The sequence below is a fragment of the Mesoplodon mirus genome (assembly GCF_964341445.2).
Source record: "Mesoplodon mirus genome assembly, chromosome: 2".
Lineage (NCBI taxonomy): Eukaryota > Metazoa > Chordata > Mammalia > Artiodactyla > Ziphiidae > Mesoplodon > Mesoplodon mirus.
Window position 1 is genome coordinate 125452852 of NC_138977.1, and position 20973 is coordinate 125473824.

Here is a 20973-nt window from a genome sequence, read left to right on the forward strand (position 1 = left end):
GGACACGGGACGACGGCGCAGGGCACCCACGGCCAGAGCAGGACCCGCCACGTCTCGCGGGTAGCGGAAGTCCCGCCCCTGTCCGGGGGTCCCCGCCCCTCAAGATCCGCCCCCTCAAGATCCGTTCCTCGTCTCCTTCTTCCCTTGTCCCGTGGAAGCGCCGCCCCCCATCCCGTCCACTGGACTCCCCGTCCCAGCTCCATAGACCAAGCACTCCGGCCCCATGCTGAGAGCCTCCCACGCCCTTGGAGGCCACGACCCCGCCCCACCCCTCTCCTGGAGGTCCCGTTCCTCCCAAGGCCCCGCCCCCAGGGGGGTCCCATCCCTCCCTCGACCCCGCCCCATCAGCCCCTCCCCTACCCGGCCCCGCCCCTCACCGGTCCCTCCCGTATTGGCCCCGCCCCCAAAGAGCCCCTTAGGCCCCGCCCACGCGCTGGTTTCGCCCCCCATCGACCCCGCCCCTCTCTGCGGCCCCGCCCTCTCCCGGCCCCGCCCCTCGGCCCTGGGAGACAGCGGAGGCGACCGTTGGGCGCGCGGGCGGAGCGGATCGCGGCCGGAGAGCGAGCGGCCGGTAGGTTGCGGGCCGGGCGCTGGCCGCCCCGCCTCCGCTTTCTTTCTTCTCTGGGCGCGCGCTCGCGCCCTCCGCGGTCCGCCCCGCCCAGCGGAGCGGAGGGTGCTGGGGGCGGCCGGCTCCTCAGGGTCGGGGCCGCCCGGCCGCCGCCGCCGCCCTCCTTTTGTTCCCAGGCCCGACTCTGGCCGGGTTGTGGGGCCGCCGCGGGGCCGGCCCTTGGCGGGACAGGAGGGCCGGGGGTCGGGGCCGGGCCGAGCCGCGGGCCTGCAGTGCCCACCGCGTTCGCTCGGACGGCGGCCGAGCCCGCGCGCCCCGGGCCGAGTCCGCACGGCTCCCGAGTTTCCTGTCCGATCTCACGGGCGGCCGCATTGTTTGGCCAGAGGCCGCCTCCAGAGACCCCAACTCTGGAAATCCACTGCAGCAACGCAGTGCAGTGCCGTGCCGGCTTCCCGGTGCAGGCTCCGTGCTGCAGCTCAGGGGTGGAGGGGTGAGACTGGGAGGCCCAGAGTTGTGGGTGTAGACAGAGCGGCCCAGAGTTGTGGGTGTAGACAGAGTGGTCCAGAGTTGTGGGTGTAGACAGAGAGCAGCCCAGAGTTTTGGGTGTAGACATAGTGGCCCAGAGTTGTGGGTGTAGACAGAGCGGCCCAGAGTTGTGGGTGTAGACAGAGTGGCCCAGAGTTGTGAGTGTAGACAGAGTGGCCCAGAGTTGTGGGTGTAGACAGAGAGCAGCCCAGAGTTTTGGGTGTAGACATAGTGGCCCAGAGTTGTGAGTGTAGACAGAGTGGCCCAGAGTTGTGGGTATAGACAGAGTGGCCCAGAGTTGTGGGTGTAGACAGAGAGCAGCCCAGAGTTTTGGGTGTAGACAGAGTGGCCCAGAGTTGTGAGTATAGACAGAGCGGCCCAGAGTTGTGGGTGTAGACAGAGCGGCCCAGAGTTGTGGGTGTAGACAGAGAGCAGCCCAGAGTTTTGGGTGTAGACATAGTGGCCCAGAGTTGTGAGTGTAGACAGAGTGGCCCAGAGTTGTGGGTGTAGACAGAGAGCAGCCCAGAGTTGTGAGTGTAGACAGAGCCCTTGGGCAGGCGACCACCCTCTCTGTGCCTCAGTTTCTCCATTGCTGGGTTGGGTGTGTAACGGGACCTGCCTGTGAGGCTGCTCAGGGTTGTGAGTGGATCCGTGTGGTCAGTGTCCGTTACTTTCACATGCTGTGATGGGATGGGCCGTTGTGAGGCCGGGGGACCTGCAGGCGGGACAGTGAGGCCTGCGGGCAAGGCGCCACTTCCCCAGAGCGCCCCCCCCCCGCACCCAGGTCTGATGCCGGAGCCCAAGCAGGCAGTGGGGAGAGGGCGGTGAGTGGAGAGAATATGTTTGAAGTTTTACTTTGGAAACATAATGGCCACAGCGTGAGGTTTCCTCAGAATGCCTTCCGACCCAGTGGCCTTGAGGCCTGGAGATAATGGGCGAGAGGTGGCCGGCACAGGACCTGGGCTTCAGGGATGCTCCTCAGATGGGGACAGCCCATCGCTGAGGCGCCCACAGCCGAGGCGCTGCATGACCGCCTGTGGGCCGGGATGGGCAGAGGAGGACCTGGGCTGGACGGACGTGTGGAGCTGACCTGTGGGCGGGTGCTGGGTGGCAGTGTCCTGTGCAGGGTCAGGAGGTGAGAGGCAGGCACTGAGTGGGCCTGTGCAGCCGAGAGGAGCGGGCCTGGACACTGTTGCGCCCCGGGGTCAAGGGCAGGCCTCCTTCCCCCTCATTCTAGAAGGAGGGCATCTGAGAAGAAGGGGCCAGTGGCCAGGCAGAGGACAGCTGCGGGCTGGGAGGCCGGGACCACTGTGGCCCTGGCGGAGGGGCCAGCTGGCCGGGAGGCGGGGGAGGTGAGGGCGGTCAAGGCTGCCTGCCCAGTGGAAGGAGTGGCCCATGCCGCCCGCCTGCATCTCCCACAGCAGAGGTGAGAACATGTTTGCGTTCTGATTATATTGTCTCTTGACACTTGTCTTTGTCTGAAACGGGCCAAGCAAAAGGATCAGAATGAAGGAGAAAACAGTGTGTTAGTGAAGACTTAACACATGCTGTGTAGCAAGTACACAAAACACAGCGAAGCCAGGGAGTCTTACATTTTCTTTGAATTTGGTGGAATTCCCATAAACCTTTTACTTTCTGGTTAGCACGTGTATGCGTTTCCCGTGACCGCTGTAACAAATTACCACCAGTTTAGTGGCTTAAAGAGCAGAAATGTACCCCTCGCAGTTCTGGAGGCTGTCCCACACACCTCGGCCCTGGGCCCCATGTCACACTGCCCTGGCGCCCCTGCCTCCGTCCTTGTGTACTGTCTTCACACCTCCCTCTGCCTCCCTCCCCTGAGGACACCTGTGGTCGCACCTGCGTGTGGAACCCAGGGTCCTCTCCCAGCAAGGGCTCTTTAATGTAATCCCACCTGCCAAGTCCCTGTTGCTTATAAGGTGACATTCACAGTTCCAGGGCCTCGGACCCGATGTCGTTGCGGACCACCCTGACTACTTTTGGAAGGGCTGTGGTCTCTCCTGTCCTGGGCTGGGGAGCAGCCATCTCGTACACCTTCCCCGACTGGGCGCTGCCGCTCCTGCGTCCAGAAGGGCCTCGCGGTGTCCCCTGCTGTGCGCCGGAGGAGAGGCCGCAGCTGTCCCGGGAGAGAAGATGAGCTTTGCTTGGCGTTCCAGTCTGGCAGATCACTCATTCTTACTTTTGGGGGTGGTGGTTACCAGCTCCTTTAGCCCTCTGACAAGAGCTGTAGTCAGTCCTCAGAAGTACACTTAACCCACGTGCACGTGCAATTTTAATACAGACACAAGTTTACCTGCGGTTTTTGGGGAATCACCAGATTCATCCCCGAGATCATGTACTCCAGGCAAGTAAAATGCCTAGTTTGTCCTTTCTGCTTTCTTTCCTCTCTTTTCCTGTGGCCTTACTGTCCCCAACCCTGTAATCAGGTGATATCCCGATGTGTCTCCTTCCTTGGTTTTTTTTTTTTTACACACACCATGCTGCACCATTTTTGTCCCTTGACAGTGGCCATCCTTCTAGGACACCAGATGAAGAGCTAAGGCTACTGATTAAAGAATCAGACAGCAGGTACTCTCCTGTCCTGCTTGTCCCCATCTCCAAGGGGCAGTCATCTCAGGCATCCTATTTTCTTAGGCATTTACTGCCCATTTAAGCTGCTAGTCTTAAAATGTGTGTATTTGATTTCTTTCGAAGGTGTGAGGGAGGGCTGTTTCTCCCCTCTGCTGCACCACTGCTTCCTCTTCCTCCATTTCTCAGCTTCGTCACATCACCTTCTTTTGGTTAGACTAGTGTCCACTGCTCACGTGTTTGTTACTGAACCACACGGTACCTGAGCACAACTCCTTTCTCACCCAACCCTGTTGCTCCCCTGTCAACCTCTCTCTTCTCACCCCAGCACGTGCCCTGCCACACCTCTCTTGTGGTGGCCCTTGTTGTTGGGGACTTCGCTCCTGGCATCCCGCTTCCTGCCCCACTCTGTCCTGGTCCCCATGGGACCTGCACGCCTGCGCTCCCGTGTCCCCACGCTCGGGACGTCTATTCTCTGTCTGGCTCACTGCTTGTTCTGTTGAGTGCATATTCATGATAACTAAGAAACATTAGCTAGATTTTTCTTTTGCCCTTGATTCTGAAAGTATCTTTGTTTCACTCTTCAGTTAACTTTTAGTTTAGCTGGGTATAGAATTCTACTGAAAATTATTTTCTCAGAATTTTGAAGATGTTGCTTCACTGTTTGTAGTTTCCGGCACTGGTGGAAGCTGATGCCATGGTGATTTCAGGTCTCTGTGTGTGATCTGGCCCCACAGGAGCTTCTCTTGTTCCCCATGTTCTGAACTATCAGTTGATGATGTACGTTCTCATCACTGTCCTGGGCCAGGTGGCCCCCCTCACCCCAGGCCTGACTTTTTGGTTTGTTTGTTTGTTTGTTTTGTTTTTGAGGTACGTGGTCCTCTCACTGTTGTGGCCTCTCCCGCTGCGGAGCACAGGCTCCGGACGCGCAGGCTCAGTGGCCATGGCTCACGGGCCCAGCCACTCTGCGGCATGTGGGATCTTCCCGGACTGGGACATGAACCCGTGTCCTCTGCATTGGCAGGTGGACTCTCAACCACTGAGCCACCAGGGAAGCCCCAGGCCTGATGTTTTGTGTTATTCTTAGTTTTCTTTCCTTCGGTTTTGTGTCTCTCTGGAACTCCTTTTATTTGGAGGCTGGAGCTCCTGGGCTGACCTTCTAATCCCTGATCTTCCTTCTCCTCTTGTTGATCTCTTTGATGTTTGTTCTGCTCTTGGGAGATTGCTTTGCATTGTCTTCTGACTCTTCTGTTAATTGTTTTATTTCTGTTATGCCTTTTATTGTTCAATAGTTCTTTTTTATTTCGATTTTCCTTTTCTATTTATCTTAGAAGGTAATAATTAATGATACTTTGAGTTTTTATTCTGTCTTCTTATCTTTCTTTTTTTCCCCCTATTTTTTACTAGACTATATCCTTCATGAGAACAAAGATTTTCTTTTTTTAAATAAATTTATTTATTTTGGGCCACGTTGGGTCTTTGTTGCTGCGCGCTGGCTTTCTCTAGTTGTGGCGAGCGGGGGCTACTCTTCGTTGTGGTGCACGGGCTTTTCATTGCGGTGGCTTCTCTTGTTGCGGAGCACGGGCTCTAGGTGTGCGGGCTTCAGTAGTTGCAGCACACGGGATCAGTAGCTGTGGTTCACGGGCTCTAGAGCGCAGGCTCGTTAGTCGTGGTGCACGGGCTTAGTTGCTCTGCGGCATGTGGCATCTTCCCAGACCAGGGCTCGAACCCATGTCCCCTGCATTGGCAGGTGGATTCTTAACCACTGCACCACCAGGGAAGTCCCTTGAGAACAAGGATTTTTTTTTTCCTCAGTATTATTCATGGCCAAATTCAAACACCTAAAATTGTGGCTGGCACAAAGAAGAAACTGGTGTTCAGATCTCCTATATTACTGATTTTTTGGGGGGTAGGGATTCTGGTCATTCTAATAATTGTTGAGAAAAGTGTTAAAATCTCCATCGTTGACTGTGGATTGTTTATTTCTGCCTTGGGTTCTTTCAGGTTTTGCTTTATATATCTGAAGCCCTGTTATTAGGCTTGTACACTTTTGGGATGATTTGTCTTCCTGATGAACAGAGCTTTTGTTTTGAAGCCCATTTATGTGACACTGATACGCTCCCCCAGCTGTCCATGTTTACTGTCTGCACCTTATGGCTTTTCCATCCTTTTACTCTCAGCCTGTTTGTATGCTGACATTCAAAGTTAGCTTCTCATAAAGCCCATTTCATACTTTCTGCTTTTGAATGTGAGTGTTTTTTCCATTTCCATTTTTAGTGTTTTAATTTCCCCCAAATTGAAGATTTTTATTAGCTAATAAATAAACAAATAACAAACACAAACTTTTCCAAAGCAGTTTTGGGGGGGAAGGGGCATAAATAATATTTGGAACACTCTTAATACCAATTTTTAGAAAGTGTTCATTATAGAAATTATTTGAATAGATACAGAGTAAACAGAAGAATATAGTGAACGCCCAGGTACTGTCACTCACCTGGGACGGCCTGTGACGACTGTCGACGTCTGGGCCTTCTTGTCTCAGAGCCTTGACTCCACCCGCTCCTCACTCCTTTGTCGTAGCTTTTCATTTCCGTTCCATGTGACTATTAATAGGGCTGATTTGTGTCTCCACTTGTTTTCTGTTTGCCCTATTTTTTGGTGGTGTTGCTGTTTTTCCTCTCCTGTCTTGTTTTGGGTTAATTGAATGCATGCATATATGTGTGTACATACACAAAGGTATGTACATGTTTGTATCTATGTATTGCATGTACCAGATGTGTATTTATCTATAGTAAATATACACACATATTTTCTAGTATTCCATCTTAATTCCTGTCTTGGCTTTTTGGCTGTACCTCTTTGCATTAATTTTTAGTAGTCTAAAATATGTATACTAACTTACTGCAGTCTGTTTAGAGTTAATTGTGTAACACTTTAGAAAAAATGTTAAGAATTTTATAATAGTAATTCCATTTATCCTCCCTTTGAGCTATTTGTTGTCATTCGTCTTGTATCTACATATGTTATAAACCATACAACACACTGTTATATTTTTTGCTTTAAAAAGTCATATGTATTTTAAAGAAATTAAGAGAAGGAAAATAATATGTCAAAACATTTACCCGCACATTCACCATTTCTGTTGTGCTTCATTCCCTCTCGTAGATTTGAGTTTCCATCTGGTATGCTTTCTCTTCAGCTTGAAACACCTCCTTTAGCATTTCTTGCCTGTTGGTGACAGATTCTCCCAATTTTGGTTTATCTGAACTGCCTTCATTTTCCTTCAGTTTTAAAGGATCTTTAGAATTTTAAAGATCCGGCTGTAGAATTCCGGTTTCTCCTTCCCAGCCCTCTGGTTCGCTTTGTCTTCCGGCTGCTGTTGTGTAGGTGTCAGCCTCGCCATCGCCGCCTTGTCCCCATGTGTCACGTGGTGTCTTTGCCTTTGACTTCCAGCACTTGGACTGTGATGTGCTTATGAGGGTTTTCTTTGTATTTATCCTGCTCAGGGTTTGTGGAGCTTCTTGGATAAATAAGTTTATAATTTTTTACCAAATTTGGGGAAAATGTGGTCATTGTTTATTCAGATATTTTTTCTGCCCCATTTGTTCTCCTCTCCTTCTGGTACTTCTATTACATGTATGGTTGATGTTTGTTATTGTCCCACAGGGCATTTAGGCCCTGTTCTAATTTAAACTTTTTTTCTCTTTCTCATCTCCTTTTCTTCCATCTCCAGTCTAAATTAAGTCCATTTCATTCAATGAGTTTTAAAATTTCAGTTACTGTCATTTTTATTTCTAGGGTTTCCACTGGCTTCTTTACTATAGTTTCCATTTCTCTACTGAGATAGGCCACCTGTTTATTTGACTGTATCTTCCGTTCAGTCCTTGAACACACTGTATTAGCGGCCTTAAAGTTCTGATCTGCTAATTCCAACTCCTAGGTTATCCCAGGATCAGTTCCCACTGGCTTCTTTGTCTCTTGACTGTGGGTCACACTTCCTGTCTCTGTGAACATCTAGTGATACTTGACTGTGTGCTGGACATTGTGGATGATCCACCGGTGGTGCTGTTTCTCAAGAGTGTTGATGTGTTGGGACTCACACTGACCTCTCTGTATCACGTCCGCCACTGTGCTTGGACTCTGGCTTCCTCCTCGGAGGCTCTCTGTGCGCAGGCTGCTCAGGGGCTGGCCGAGGGCCTGGGCAGAGTTTACCAGCAGATTTCAGGGCTTCCTCTCTCCCCAGCTACCTCCTGTCTGAGACACTGAGATGTTCTGCTCACTTTCCAGCCACCTGCCATGCCCAGACTCCATCCTGTGACTAGAAACTGGAGGATTGCAGCTTCTACCTGAGCTCCAGACGTGTACAAACACACACCTTACCCAGTGCACCCCTCTTCTTGTAGAGGATAACTCCCCTCCGGTTTCTGCCTGCTTTCATAGCTCTTCAAAGAGTTGGTTTGTATATTTTGTACCTGGTCGGAACTTGATACAGCAGCACAGGTGGATGCATGAGGCTTTCACTTCACTGACGGACCTCCTGGCACTTTGGTTAGTAGCCAGGCGTTGACCTTTGGGGTTTACTTGTTTCTCATCTAGAGAATCAAGTAATTGGGGAGTGAGCCACTCCAGCCTAGGAGAAAGCTCTTCCTTACCAAGTCTTGGATGAGATGAAGTTCAGGGCGGCTCTTCTAGGATGTCTTCTTAGACACATAAAGCAGTGTGGGGAGCGTGTTGGCTGGTGTGCACCCCTCGCTGCATCCGTCCGACGTGAGCCACCGAGGGGTGAGGACGAGGGTTTTGTCCGCTGACCTCTGGTGGGGGGGCGGTCCTGCTGGTGTGGGTTCCCTCGATGCAGGGCTCTGTTTGGTACCTGCTCTTCACCCCACCCCGGTGTCTAGCTCGACCTCGGCAGACTGCTTTTCTGTGCCAGTTTCTGTCTGTAAAATAGGGTTAATGATAAGGCTGTCGTGAGGATGAGCTAGAATAACGAGTATGAAGTGCTGGGGACCATGTGGCCCGTAGGAAGTTCCTGGTGCCGTTAGCGTGGCTGCTGTGAGTGGACGTGCGCCTGTGGGCACATCCGTGTCCAGCCCCTACTGCGGGCCAGCCTGTGACTCCGTGGCTCTTGAGTGCAGTCCTGAGGAGCCCGGCCTGGGACATACTTTACCTGGAGGCATTTGGGCAGCGTGAGGTGTCCAGACCGCCTGCTCCCCAGAGCCCCATCCCTAGTGGCCTGGAGCCCTGCCCGGAGTGTGCACCTAGCGTTTCACAGCCAGTCCACTCCTCACCACAAGGGTGGGGCGGCTGGGCCCGGGCTGGGGGGCTCCTGGGCCCACCTTGTGTGAGTTTCCTGGGGCCGTGGAACAAAGCACTGCCAGCTGGGGGGCTTACACCAGCAGGGACTTATTCTCGCTGTTCTGGAGGCGGATGTCCACATCAAGGTGTGGGCAGGGCCCAGCTGGGCTCCCCCGGGGGCCCCTGTTGTCGGGAGATCCTGCCCACCTCTTCCGGCTCCCGGTGGCTGCTCGTGGCCCCTATGCTCCTGTCTCTGCCTCCGTCTCCACGTGGCCTCCCCTGTGTCTCAGCTTCCCTCTGCCTCCCTCTTATAGGACACTTGTGATGGCATTTAGGGCCCCCTGGGTAACCCAGCACTGTCTCCTCATCTGAGAATCCTTCACACAAGCCCATCTGCAGAGACCCTTTTTCCCAATAAGGTCACATTTCCAGGTTCTGGGGATTAGGACCTGATGTCCTTGGGGCCACCATGCGGCCCACCACACCCTGCCTGGACCTGGAAGTTGAGGAGCCCTGTGGGATCGTGGGCAGGGGATGCGCCTCCTGCCACGTGGCCTGGCCACGCGTCCTGCCTTGATTTCCGAGGGCTCTGCCTGCCGCCCGCCCGTGTGCAGGCTGAGCCCGTGTGTAGGCTGAGGCGGGTACTGGGACTCTGTGCGCTTGCAGATTTCTGTCTCCCTGAGAGTAACTGAGAGAGATGCCGAGCACAGAAAGGTTCCCATCTGCCCCACTGAAAAAGACAGTAAGGGCAGTGCAACACCCTGCGGCTTCCTCCTCTTGACTCCTGTAGCGAATGACCAGATTTGGACGTGGCGGGATGTTCTGTAGGAGGCCTGAGAAAAGACCCATTTCTTGGAGAGGAGAATGGTTCTCCGCCGGTGCCGGCCTTGGGGTGAGCGAGGAGGCGGGGACCAGGCAGCCAGGTGGGAGGAGGGTCTGGCTGTGCCTCCTGTCCTGGGCCGCTGGGAGGGTGGCAGGACAGCCAGGTTCTGGGGGGGGCTTCTGCCTCAGGACTGGGGGGCTGTCCCTTCATAGTTAGATTCGCTGGATAAAAACTGTGCGATATTTGGGACACAGTTATACTAAAAAGTTATTCGTCTTTTATCTGAAATTCAGGTTTAACTGAGTGGCCTTCCTTTTCATTTGCTACATCCAGCAACTTTATTTATAGTCCCCCCCCCGCCCAGGTTTAAAAACCACAAACAGAAATAAATACCAAACAGAGCTGAAGAGGGAAAGTCAAATAGCAACAGGAATGGAAAATTGAGATGGTTTAACCTTCAGTATTTCAATTTGTAGAATTTGTTTCTGGAATCAAAACTAGCCCCGCAGTTCCATCAGCTATAGAGCCTGAAACGTTGTAGCCCCAGCTTGTCCTGTCTACTTTCTGGAATCTGTATGGCCAGGCTGGTGCCCAGAGCAAGCCAGGAGCTCGAGGGCAGGGTCTGCCTGTCGATGGCAGGCGTAGGGTGTCACTGCTCTCGGACCCCTCCGCTCAGCCCTGGCTGCGGGGGGCTGGGTGGGAGCGTGGGAGGGCGCCCGGCCCGCCCGAGCTTCTGCTTGGTGTGGTGCTTCTGGGCAGTTGGGATTTCTGGGGCTTCCGGCCTCTGTGTGTTCTAACCTTGTGGCAGGTGGACCCTGGGCTGACATTCCTGCCACTCCTTATGGCTGTCTTGTTCCACTTCCCCTGCCCCCTCAAACCTGCCTCCTGTCCCCTTCTCCCCCATACCCGACTGTGCACCCACAGTAGCGTGTGGACCACTGCCCAGGGCTGGGAGGGGACGGGCTGCTGAGCAAATGGCAGGCGTGGCCCAGGTGTGGGTGTCCTCCGCTGGGGCTGCCGGGTAGCTGGGGGGTGATGAGGCTTGGGGGAGTTCGGGGGTCTGGGGGGCCACCTGAGCCAAGGAGGGGGAGAGGGTAGGTTCAGGGAAGAGCAATTTTTCAAATGGAGTCAGGGCTACGGTTGCCCTCCTGTGGGTCCCTCCAGCTTCCATGTGTGATGGTACTGGCCCGTTGAGCTGTTTTGTCCCCCAGGGTGGCTGGCCCTGGTTGGGCGGGACCGTCACTGGTCACCTGATCGTAGTTGTCTACCCCGTGCTGCTGTAGAGGCCACTGGACAGTTATTGAATGAATGAATGAATGAATGGGCGAGCAGGGAGGTCATGGGTGGTGAAGGTGGACCTGCCCGGGGTGAGCGTTGAGGTTTGGACTGGGACCCTGGGCGGCAGCTGGGGAAGATCCCGGGCTGGAGCAGGGTGGGCTGTGGAGGTGCGGCCGGCAGGTATGAGCAGCGGCCGCTGCAGGTGCTGGCAGCCCAGCCAGCCTCTCCCCTGCTTGTCTCCTGCCCCGTCTCTGCTGCCATCACGCTGCCATCTCCCACCTGGATGTCCGGCTGCCTGCCTTCTGCTGAGCTCCTCCTTTCCTTAGTTGAGACCTTTCTTAAATTCCTTCCTGTGTAGAAAGTGTTCTTATTGTGATGGGAGTTTAAAAGTTACTTCCCAAGGCACTGACCTCAGCATCTTTGTTACGCCCGTCACACTGGAGAGTGAGGCGAAGTGGCAGCAGCGGGTCCCTGGTCAGCCAGCAATCGGGCCCGCCGTGTGCTCGGGAGACGGCCTTTATGGACATGGGTTCCTGGTTACAACATAGGTGTCTTTTGTGTCCTCTCAGGCTGCAGGGTCTGTGCCCCTCAGTGCCTGTGTGAGCCTAGCTGGTGTGAAATGATGCTGCCTTCTGCTTGTCGGAGGTCTTACGCCTTTGAAAAAAATTTATTTTTTATTTTTTAAAATTAATTGTTTTATTGAAGTATAGTTGATTTACAATGTTGTGTTTTACACTTTTATTTGTTTCTTTTAGATGAGAGAGATCTCACACATTTGTTGCTCTTAACTGGTTATCATTTGGATTTTTCATGATGTAAACTTTACAAAGGATTAGAATCACTCAGAAAGGTGTAATAGAGTAATATTTTTGCACCAGTAAAATGGACCTTTGTAATTTGAAATAGTATCTTTTCTGCTAAATCTAGACTTTCTTCTCCACACTTTGAGAAAAGGAGAACTGCTGGTGAGGGGGCTGCTTGGTTGAGGCCTGGCGTAGGCAGGGGCACCGGGGACAGAGAGAAAATATTCAAGCTGCCCTGCAGGTATCCTGTTCCCACAGGCCCTTCTGTTCTGAGCGCTTCGGGCGCTCGCAGGGGTCCGTGGGTCTCCCTTCCTTGGGGGCAGCCCTCTCCTTCCTCCGCAGCTGAGGTGTACTCGGCCCGTCCCCTAGAGAGAGTTCAGTGCTGTAAAAAGAACACCCGTGATGTGTTCTCTTGAAAGAAGATGGAGCTAGATGAGTTTTTCTTATTTATTAAAAAATTTTTTTTTCCTTTCTCCATATTTTTTTAAAATTCGGCTGTGCCAGGTCTTAGTTGCAGCATGTGGGACCTTTAGTTGTGGCATGTGAACTCTTAGTTGCAGCATGTGGGATCTAGTTCCCTGACCAGGGATTGAACCTGGGCCCCTTGCATTGGGAATGCGGAGTCTTAGCTACTGGACCACCAGGGAAGTCCCATCCCTGGAACTAGATGAGTTTAAAGCTAGTGTTTAAACTTTCTTTGCATGGTAAGTACGACATCAACAGAGCTGTATGTCTTCAAGTTCACATTATTTTCAGAATTCCATTTCCTTTTAACGTTATTAGACTGTGAGTAATAATTCTGTATACATTTTCCTGATTTGTTTAAAAGTTCTTAAGGTTGCCAGTCTTTCATTTCCCCTCTTTCTTATTTTTTCTCTTCTTTCCATATTACTTGTATTTGTCGTATTTCCTAATTCTAAGAGCTGCTTTGCTGTTTAGTAAGTTCTCGTCTCCATCGCTAGTCGATGGGTGGCTGCCTCGTGATGCCCTGAGTCTTGCTGAGGCTGACTTGGGAGCAGGAAGGCACGTGCCCCCGGAGGCCAGAACCCAGGCATCTGCTCCGTGTCCCTGCAGCCTGGCCTCTTGGTTTCTCTGGGCTTAAAGTGTTAAAACCCTAAGAATTGACATTTTGAAAAAAACCCACGCAAAAAACTCTGCGTAATAACAAAATGCTGAGCTGGAACATTTTATATGTGGTACTCTTCTGTTCAGTCTATCATAAATTATTCAACAACCATGCATCCTAATAATTTTAGGGGCTGCTGACCTGCCTCCTAAACTTAGATTAATGTACAAATTTGGGAGATGAAGCTACCAAGGAATTGAGATAGACTGTTCGAGAACCAGGTGGATAATTTTTGTTAGCAGAAATACTTCAGGGGAGGCCAGTTTCTACACAGGCATTTGCTCGTGTGCTAATAGTAAAAAGTGTGGTTAAGGGCCCAAACTGAAACTGGTCAGCCTGAGTTTGAATCCTTACTCTGTCTTCGGACATGGTTGTAGGCGAGATGCCTGAGCCTCGGTTTCTTCATTTGTAAAACGGGACTGTTATATTTAGCTTGTGAGACTGATTGATTAGGTGGTCATCCAAAAGTAGTCATTTTTATTAGCTAGTTTTTCCCATTCCTGGTCAGTTTATCTCTGATTTATGCAGCATGATTTCCTTAATCACCTCATCACAGATTAGATTTGAGGGAAAAATACTTAATCATGCATTGCTGCTTAGAAATAAATATGGCGCTGTATTGTGTATATTTACAGCAGGAATGGTAACAAATCAAGGGATAACATTCGTGTTTTGGATCACGTGGTACATGAGTTAGTGCTGGCAGGCAACAAATCCCGAAACGGCAAGTGTTTTCTGCCTCCCAGCTCCTGAGGTCAGGAACCCGGGTGTGGCTTAGCTGGGTCCTTGGTTCCAGGTCTCACACAAGGTTGTGATCAGGGTGCAGTGGGGGAGGAGCCACTCCTAAGCTCACTCTCATAGCAGTTGGTGGCCTCAGAAGATCCACTTCCAAGGTCACACTGTGACGTTGGCAGGCCGCACGACCTTGCTGGCTGGTGGCCAGAGATGTTGTTGTTTGCCATGTGGGCTGCTTCTCAGGGCAGCTCACAGCCTGGCCACTGACTTCCCTGAGCGAGAGGGGCGGGGAGGCAGTCTTTGGGTAGCCTGTCTTGGCAGCGACGTCTCATCACTTTTGCCATATTCGGTTTATTTGAAGCGAGGCCCCAGGTGGAGCCTGCACTCGGGGGAGGGGGCTGCTGAGGGTGGGACAACTGGGGGGCAGGATCGTTGGGGCCATCTCAGAGGCTGCCTCTCTGTGTCCAGCCCACGGCCCCAGTGGTTCACGTCCCTCGCACATACAAAACACACTGCTCCCAAGATCCCTCCACAATGGCATCAGCTCAGAGTCCAGAAGGCCGTCATCCGGACGGGCTCCAGGTGTGGGTGAGGGTCCCCGGCTGTAGTTGCTTGAGTACAGCCCCGGGGGTGCCCTTCGTCTCCATCTGTAGACCGGAACTGAAGACCAACTATCAGCCCCTCCCCAGAATAGTAATGCAGTGTTGGGACAGACATAGGGTAACCACTGTAGACACTCCTCAAAAAGGGAGGGAAAAGGGAAGGCGTAAAGGAGTCACAGGTGCACAGCAACTCTTTAATCCAGCCTGGAAAATGGTGGAAATCGCTTCATTGGGTCTGAAGATTTGGGGATAGTGGCTCTCGCTCTGCCTGCTGTGCTCCTCATTCTTCTCTTTCCCTTTTCGTGAAGGCAGCACACATTTGAAGTTGAGTCATTCTCTCAGCCTTCTTCCCGCCAGTAGACTTTCTGGGATCCAGTGCCCAATTTTCATTTTGTACTACCTGTGACTCTTTCAGTTCAAGCTGGCAGTGTTTCCACTGATACCGTTTTCTTGAAAACTTTGTGGGCCTCCTGTGAATCTCATTGGTGTTCACGCCATCAAACAAGAGCCATCCCTCAAATCTCTCTGAGATAAGCCCTTCTCTGCTTTGGGCTCCTGCAGGGTGAGGGACGGTGCCCGTGGACATCCTAGAGGCCCAGATGTTCAATGAGCAGGTCTCTTTACGGGGCGCTGTCCATCTCTTCCACCTTTCCTCACACGCAGCAGCTTTCACGTGGCATCACATGCACTAGGACTCTGCCCTGAACAGAAGCGGAAGGTGAGGTGAGGAGTTGGTGTTTGGGGACATTCGGGTTCTTGTGGGTGGGTTGCTTGGAAGAGAGTTAGGTGGCAGGAGGTGACAGTGATGACGAGTTTAGAGCAGGTGTGGAGAGGAGGAGGTGGATGCAGGCGAGCTTGCCCGGGGGATAGCTCAGCCGTGCAGGAGGAATGCAAGTGGGGTGAAGACAGGGCCACTCTGGAGGTCATACTCATGGCAGGTCCATGTCTCCCCTCTCTTGTGTCACCTAGATGCAGTTAGGCTAATTGGATTTTAGTTTGGGGGCTTTCTGTATGCATTGCTTGTGAACATATGACACCATATACTCAACAAGTTCCTGGCCCTGTGGTCTGAAAAACGCCTGCCCGTTGTTCCCCTCCTTAAGTAGAAATGTGTCAGTCCGCTCTGGCACTTGACCCTCAGGACCATCCTTCAGGGTATAGGTCGTGTACTTGGAAGAGGCAGGTGACCCGAGCGGAGAGTGACCCGTGGTGCTGGCCACCTGATCCAGCCCACCGTGGCTCCCTGCTTCTCTTGGGTTGGATGCTTGCAGGGACTTGGGTGCCTGGGAACTCTGCGTGTCTCACCTGATGGGCGGTTCGGCTGCCAGCTGTCCTTGGAGGTGTTGGGCTGGGTTCAGGGGCTCAGGGCTGATGAGCTTTGGGAATAGGGGATGAGGGTGGGATTCTAGCTTCATTTCAGGGAAGAAACGTAACAGAGTGGATTTCGCCAGTTTTCTGATGTCTGGCTTCCTCGGATCCCTTTCCCTCTTCTGAGTTGGCACTGATCCAGACCTCTGTTGATGGATGTGGTGATGGGGTGAGCCTCACCTTCTGCCCTGGACTTGCAGTTGGACTTGCTTTTGTGCGACCAGGGCAGGGGGTCTTGCTGAGGTCTCACCCCCTTGCTGATCCCCATCGCAGCTCTGGCAGAGTCTCCTGAGACCCCACAGCAGTGGTGGGGGCCTGCCGCAGGGCACAGGTCTCCTCTGTTTTGTCCCCGCCGTGGGGCAGGATTGATGTGGGTCTGGAGAGAGAAGGCAGCCTTCATTTTTGTACAGCTGGGAATTAGGTGTTCCTGATGACGGTGGCCTGTGTAGAAAAACCCATTGCCCTCTTCAGTTAACTTTTTTTTTCTCCTTACAAAAGTCATATCTATTCTTTTTAGAAAGTTTAGACATTGTGGACTAAAGTAATTAAATTCTAACACTTAGAGACAGCGAGGCCAAGTCCTGGACAGTTATCGGCTCAGCAGGTGCTCACTGAGCCTTCTTCCCGCTCCAGTGGGCACAGGATGTGAGCGCGGAGACCTCCCGCTGCACCTGCACCCCCCTGCACACCTGCACCTGCACACCTGAACTCGCACCTGCACAGCTGCACATGCACACCACGTGTCATCTGGGCTAGTGAGTGGTCTGGGAGGGACGTTCCAAAGGGGAGGGTGCAGGCGAGGCTGATGTAGGGGTGAGGGGCTCGAGCCCTCGGGGAACTGCGTGGGGTCCTATGTTGTCCACTGGGCCCTGTGACTCCTCAGACCGTGGAAGAGTTAGGGTGAGCCTGGCTTCTGCCTGCCCCCCAGGAAAGGTGCTCTGTGGTCTCCACTGTACAAGAGCAAGGTCATCATCTGACCAGTGTCACACGAGAGATATGGCTGGGCCCCCAGCATCCAGCTCCGCAGTCCAAGGGCCTTGACTGGAATGGTCTGCTGTGCTCTGTCTCAGCTATTTTGCACAGGCAGAAGGTGGGCCCCCCAGTGTGGACTCCCCAGGACGGGCTGCCCCCAGGATGGGCTGCCCCCAGGATGGGCTCCCCCAGGATGGGCTCCCCCAAGATGGGCTCCCCAGGTTGGCTCCCCCAGGATGGGCCTTCCCAGGACGGCTCCTCCAGGACAGGCTCCCCCCGGACGAGCCCCATTGTCTCCGTTCCTCTTCCCAGAACAGCACTGCCTGCACAGCAAAGGCTTCCTACGTGTTTGTGGGGCGACATGGACAGGCGGCTATCAGCAGAGCTAGTTTAGTGCCTCTGGTATTCAGGAGAGGGGTGTAAAATTCTACACGCAGAAGGTACTGCCCGACCAGAGGTCCTCTTAAAAAGAGCCCTCCCTTCTTTTTCCAGAGGCCAAGAAGTCATTTGGGGGGAGCGTGGCACGTGCTCTTGGCCTGGGGTATCCGGACTCCGGCCACCGACCAGCAGGCGGTGGAGGGTGGTTCCGGAGCACCGCCCGCAGCGCACCTGTCTGTCTGTCTGGTTGTTGAATTCAGTCTGTGCCTCTGCTGCTGTGTGCATGGGGGCTGGGGCCCAGCCCTCCTGGGGCCACCCCGCACTGGGTGGGAGGCTGTGTCATGGGTGAATAAAAAGAACCCCCCGAGTCAGGCAGATGGGGACTCTGCTTCCAGCTGAGGGGTGTCCGGCCCCTCCTGCCGGCGGGCGCAGGGGTGGCTGTGGACCCGCAGTGCCTTGCTTCAGCGCCTCCCTGAGTGTGCGTGACCATCACATCCAAATGGCCGGACTGGACGTGCTGCTTTTTCTGGGTACCCTCACCTTTTAGAGCTGCCACAGGCTGAAGACCTGGCTGGGGGTAGGTTAATAGTACAGCTCACTCACGTAAGTGCCTGGTGAGCGTGGCCGGTGTACCCGCACCTGCACCCAGCCTTGGCCTCCACCTGCCTGGTGCCTACTCAGCAAGGGTGCGGGAGCCATAGCACCTTGAGGGCTGGGCTCTGCTGTCCTCAGACACCTGCTGGCAGGTTTTCTTCCTTCATGTGAGACCTTTCTCTCTGAAGGTTTGGTGGGACTTCTTCACTTACCCTGCTTAGCACTTGGTGGGCCCTTTGGATTGAAAGGTTCTTGTCTTTCTGTAGCTCTGGGAAGTGGTCCATTAATTTTTGGGCCAACAAGGCAGAGAGGTGTCATTGGGCAAATGCTGACCACCACGAATGAATTCAGTCAGTCCATCCACCCACCATTCATCCATCCCCCAGTCCCCACCTGTCCATCCCTCCATCCATTTATATATTCATTCATCCCCATCCCACACCCACTTATCCATCCCCCATCCATCCATCCATCCATTTATTCCCCCATCCATCGTCCCATCCCCCATCCATCTCCCCATTCTCCCCATCCATCCATCCCTACCTTCTCCCATCCATCTCCCCATTCCCCATCTGTCCATCTGTCTGTCCCTTCACCTATCCACCCATCACCAGAGCTGTGTCCCCTGGCACTGTGGTAACCAGTTTCTTGCGCAGAAGCAGCCTGGCTGCAAACCATTCCCTGAGATTTGGCATAACTTGTGGCTTGAGACTTGGCAGTGAAACCGCAGTGCTTTTCTCTGTCTGGGGACCTGAGCACGGTGGCCTGCGTCCCCTGAGTTGTGGGCGTGGGCCTGGGGGGGGACCTTACCTTTGTTTTAGCTGCCATTGGATCCCTCTGCTATTTCTTCCAGCTTCTTTCTCTCCTTTCCCACTTCTTTTTTTTTTTTAAAGTCAAATGAGGTCAAATATCCCACCAAATGCTAAAATCTGGCTTCAATTTCAGCTGCCTCCAAAGTTCTCCAAAGAGAATTTTGTGTTTTCCACATAAGCTACAATTTAAGTCATCCAACCCCAAATACACCCTGCTCATTTGGGAAAACCCTTTCCGGCTGCCCTGTGGGTGATGCAGTGACAGATGAACAGAGAGGCTTCTCACTGAATTTATCCACGTGCTTTCCTTCCCCCGGTAGCTCCTGGATCCATCCTCTTGGTCTCTTAGCTTTCCTGTGGTGCTCCATCTCCTGGTCCTTCTGTGGAAACTGCCCTGGACTGTCCTCCAGCCCTGGGTTATTGTGGATTTTTTCAGACCCTGTTTCCATGGTTGTTCCCTGTTTGTGATAACCTTTGCTTGAGGCTGCATCTTTTTGTTTTGCTTTATTTTGTTTTTTGCAGGGCAAGTATTTATTTATTTATTTAATTGAAGTATAGTTGATGTACAATATTATATGTTATTGGTGTACAATATTATATGTTACGGGGTATAGTTTAGTGAGTCACAATTTTTAAACGTTATACTCCATTTATAGTTAGTATAAAATATTGGCTCTATTCCCTGTGCTGTACAATATATCCTTGTAGTTTATTTTATACATAATAGTTTGTACCTCTTACTCCCCTCCCCCTATATTGCCCCTCCCCCCTTCCCTCTCCTCACTAGTAACCACTGTTTTGTTCTCTGTATCTGTGAGTCTGTTTCTTTTTTGTTATATTCACTAGTTTGTTGTATTTTTTAGATTCCACATATAAGTGATATTTATTGTAATATAAATGATATTCTGCATGTAAGTGACAAGTATTTGTCTTTCTCTGTCTGACTTATTTCACTTAGCATAATACCCTCCAAGTCCATCCATGTTGTTGCAAATGGCAAAATTTCATTCTTTTTAATGGCTGAGTAGTATTCCAATGTATGTATATACACATCTTCCTTATCTCTTCATTTATTGATGGACACTTAGGTTGCTTCCGTATCTTGGCAATTGTAAATGATGCTGCTATGAACATTGGGGTGCATGTATCTTTTTGAATTAGAGTTTTTGTTTTTTGGGGGGTATATACCCAGGAGTGGGATTGCGGGATCATATGATAGTTCTATTTTTAGTTTTTTGAGCAACCTCCGTACTGTTTTCCATGGTGACTGCATGAATTTACATTCCCATCAACAGTGTACAAGGTTTCCCTTTCCTCCACATCTTCGCCAACATTTGTTTTTTTTTTTTTTTTTTTTTTTTTTTTTTTTTTTTTTGCTGTACGCGGGCCTCTCACTGTTGTGGCCTCTCCCGTTGCGGAGCACAGGCTCCGGACGCACAGGCTCAGCGGCCATGGCTCACGGGCCCAGCCGCTCCGCGGCATATGGGATCCTCCCAGACCGGGGCACGAACCCGTATCCCCTGCATCGGCAGGCGGACTCTCAACCACTGCGCCACCAGGGAGGCCCCAACATTTGTTTTTTAAAAAAATTTTTTTATTTTTGGCTGTGTTGGGTCTTTGTTGCTGTGCATGGGCTTTTCTAGGTGTGTGAGCAGGGGCTACTCTTCCTTGCAGTGGTGGGCTTCTCATTGTCGTGGCTTCTCTTGTTGCAGAGCACGGGCTCTAGGCATGCAGGCTTCAGCAGTTGTGGCACGCAGGCTCAGTAGTTGTGGCTTGTGGGCTCTAGAGCACAGGCTCAGTAGTTGTGGTGCACGCGCTTAGTTGCTGCGTGGCATGTGGGATCTTCCTGAGCCAGGGATCGAACCCATGTCCCCTGCATTGGCAGGCGGATTCTTTTTTTTTTTTGCGGTATGCGGGCCTCTCACTGTTGTGGCCTCTCCCGTTGCAGAGCACAGGCTCCAGACACGCACGCTCAGTGGCCATGGCTCACGGGCCTAGCTGCTCCGCGGCATGTGGGATCTTCCTGGACCGGGGCATGAACCCGTGTCCCCTGCCTCGGCAGGCGGACTCTCAACCACTGTGCCACCAGGGAAGCCCCGGCAGGTGGATTCTTAACCACTGTGCCACCAGGGAAGCCCCCAACATTTGTTATTTGTGTTCTTTTTTATGATAGACATTCTTTTTTTAGAATTAAAAACATTTTTTTATTGGAGTATAGTTGCTTTTATAATAGCCATTCTGACAGGTGTGAGGTGATATCTCATTGTGATTTTGATTTGCATTTCCCTGATGATTAGAAATATTGAACATCTTTTCATGTGCCTGTTGGCCATCTGCACTTCTTCTTTGGAAAAATGTCTATTCAGGTCTTCTGCTTATTTTTTTAATCAGATTTTTTTATGTTGAGTTGTATGAGCTGTAACCCCTGACTGGTCATATCATTTGCAGATATTTTCTCCCATTCAGTAGGTTATCTTTTCATTTTATTGATGGTTTGCTTTGCTGTGC

At 52.2% G+C, this 20973-nt stretch overlaps 1 protein-coding gene across 4 annotated transcripts in view; it reads left to right on the forward strand.

Annotated features, from left to right (window-relative positions):
- Positions 1-506: 506 nt before the first annotated feature.
- Positions 507-20973, forward strand: part of RGS12 (regulator of G protein signaling 12) — a gene marked incomplete at its 5' end in the record, with an annotated part of 118333 nt that continues 97866 nt past the window's right edge. For 2 of the 4 annotated variants that reach the window (XM_082611288.1, XM_082611291.1), the window contains one exon: positions 507-571. Of the gene's footprint in view, positions 572-2458; positions 2520-20973 lie in introns of those variants that run through there. The other 2 variants (XM_082611290.1, XM_082611289.1) reach the window with 2 other exon arrangements.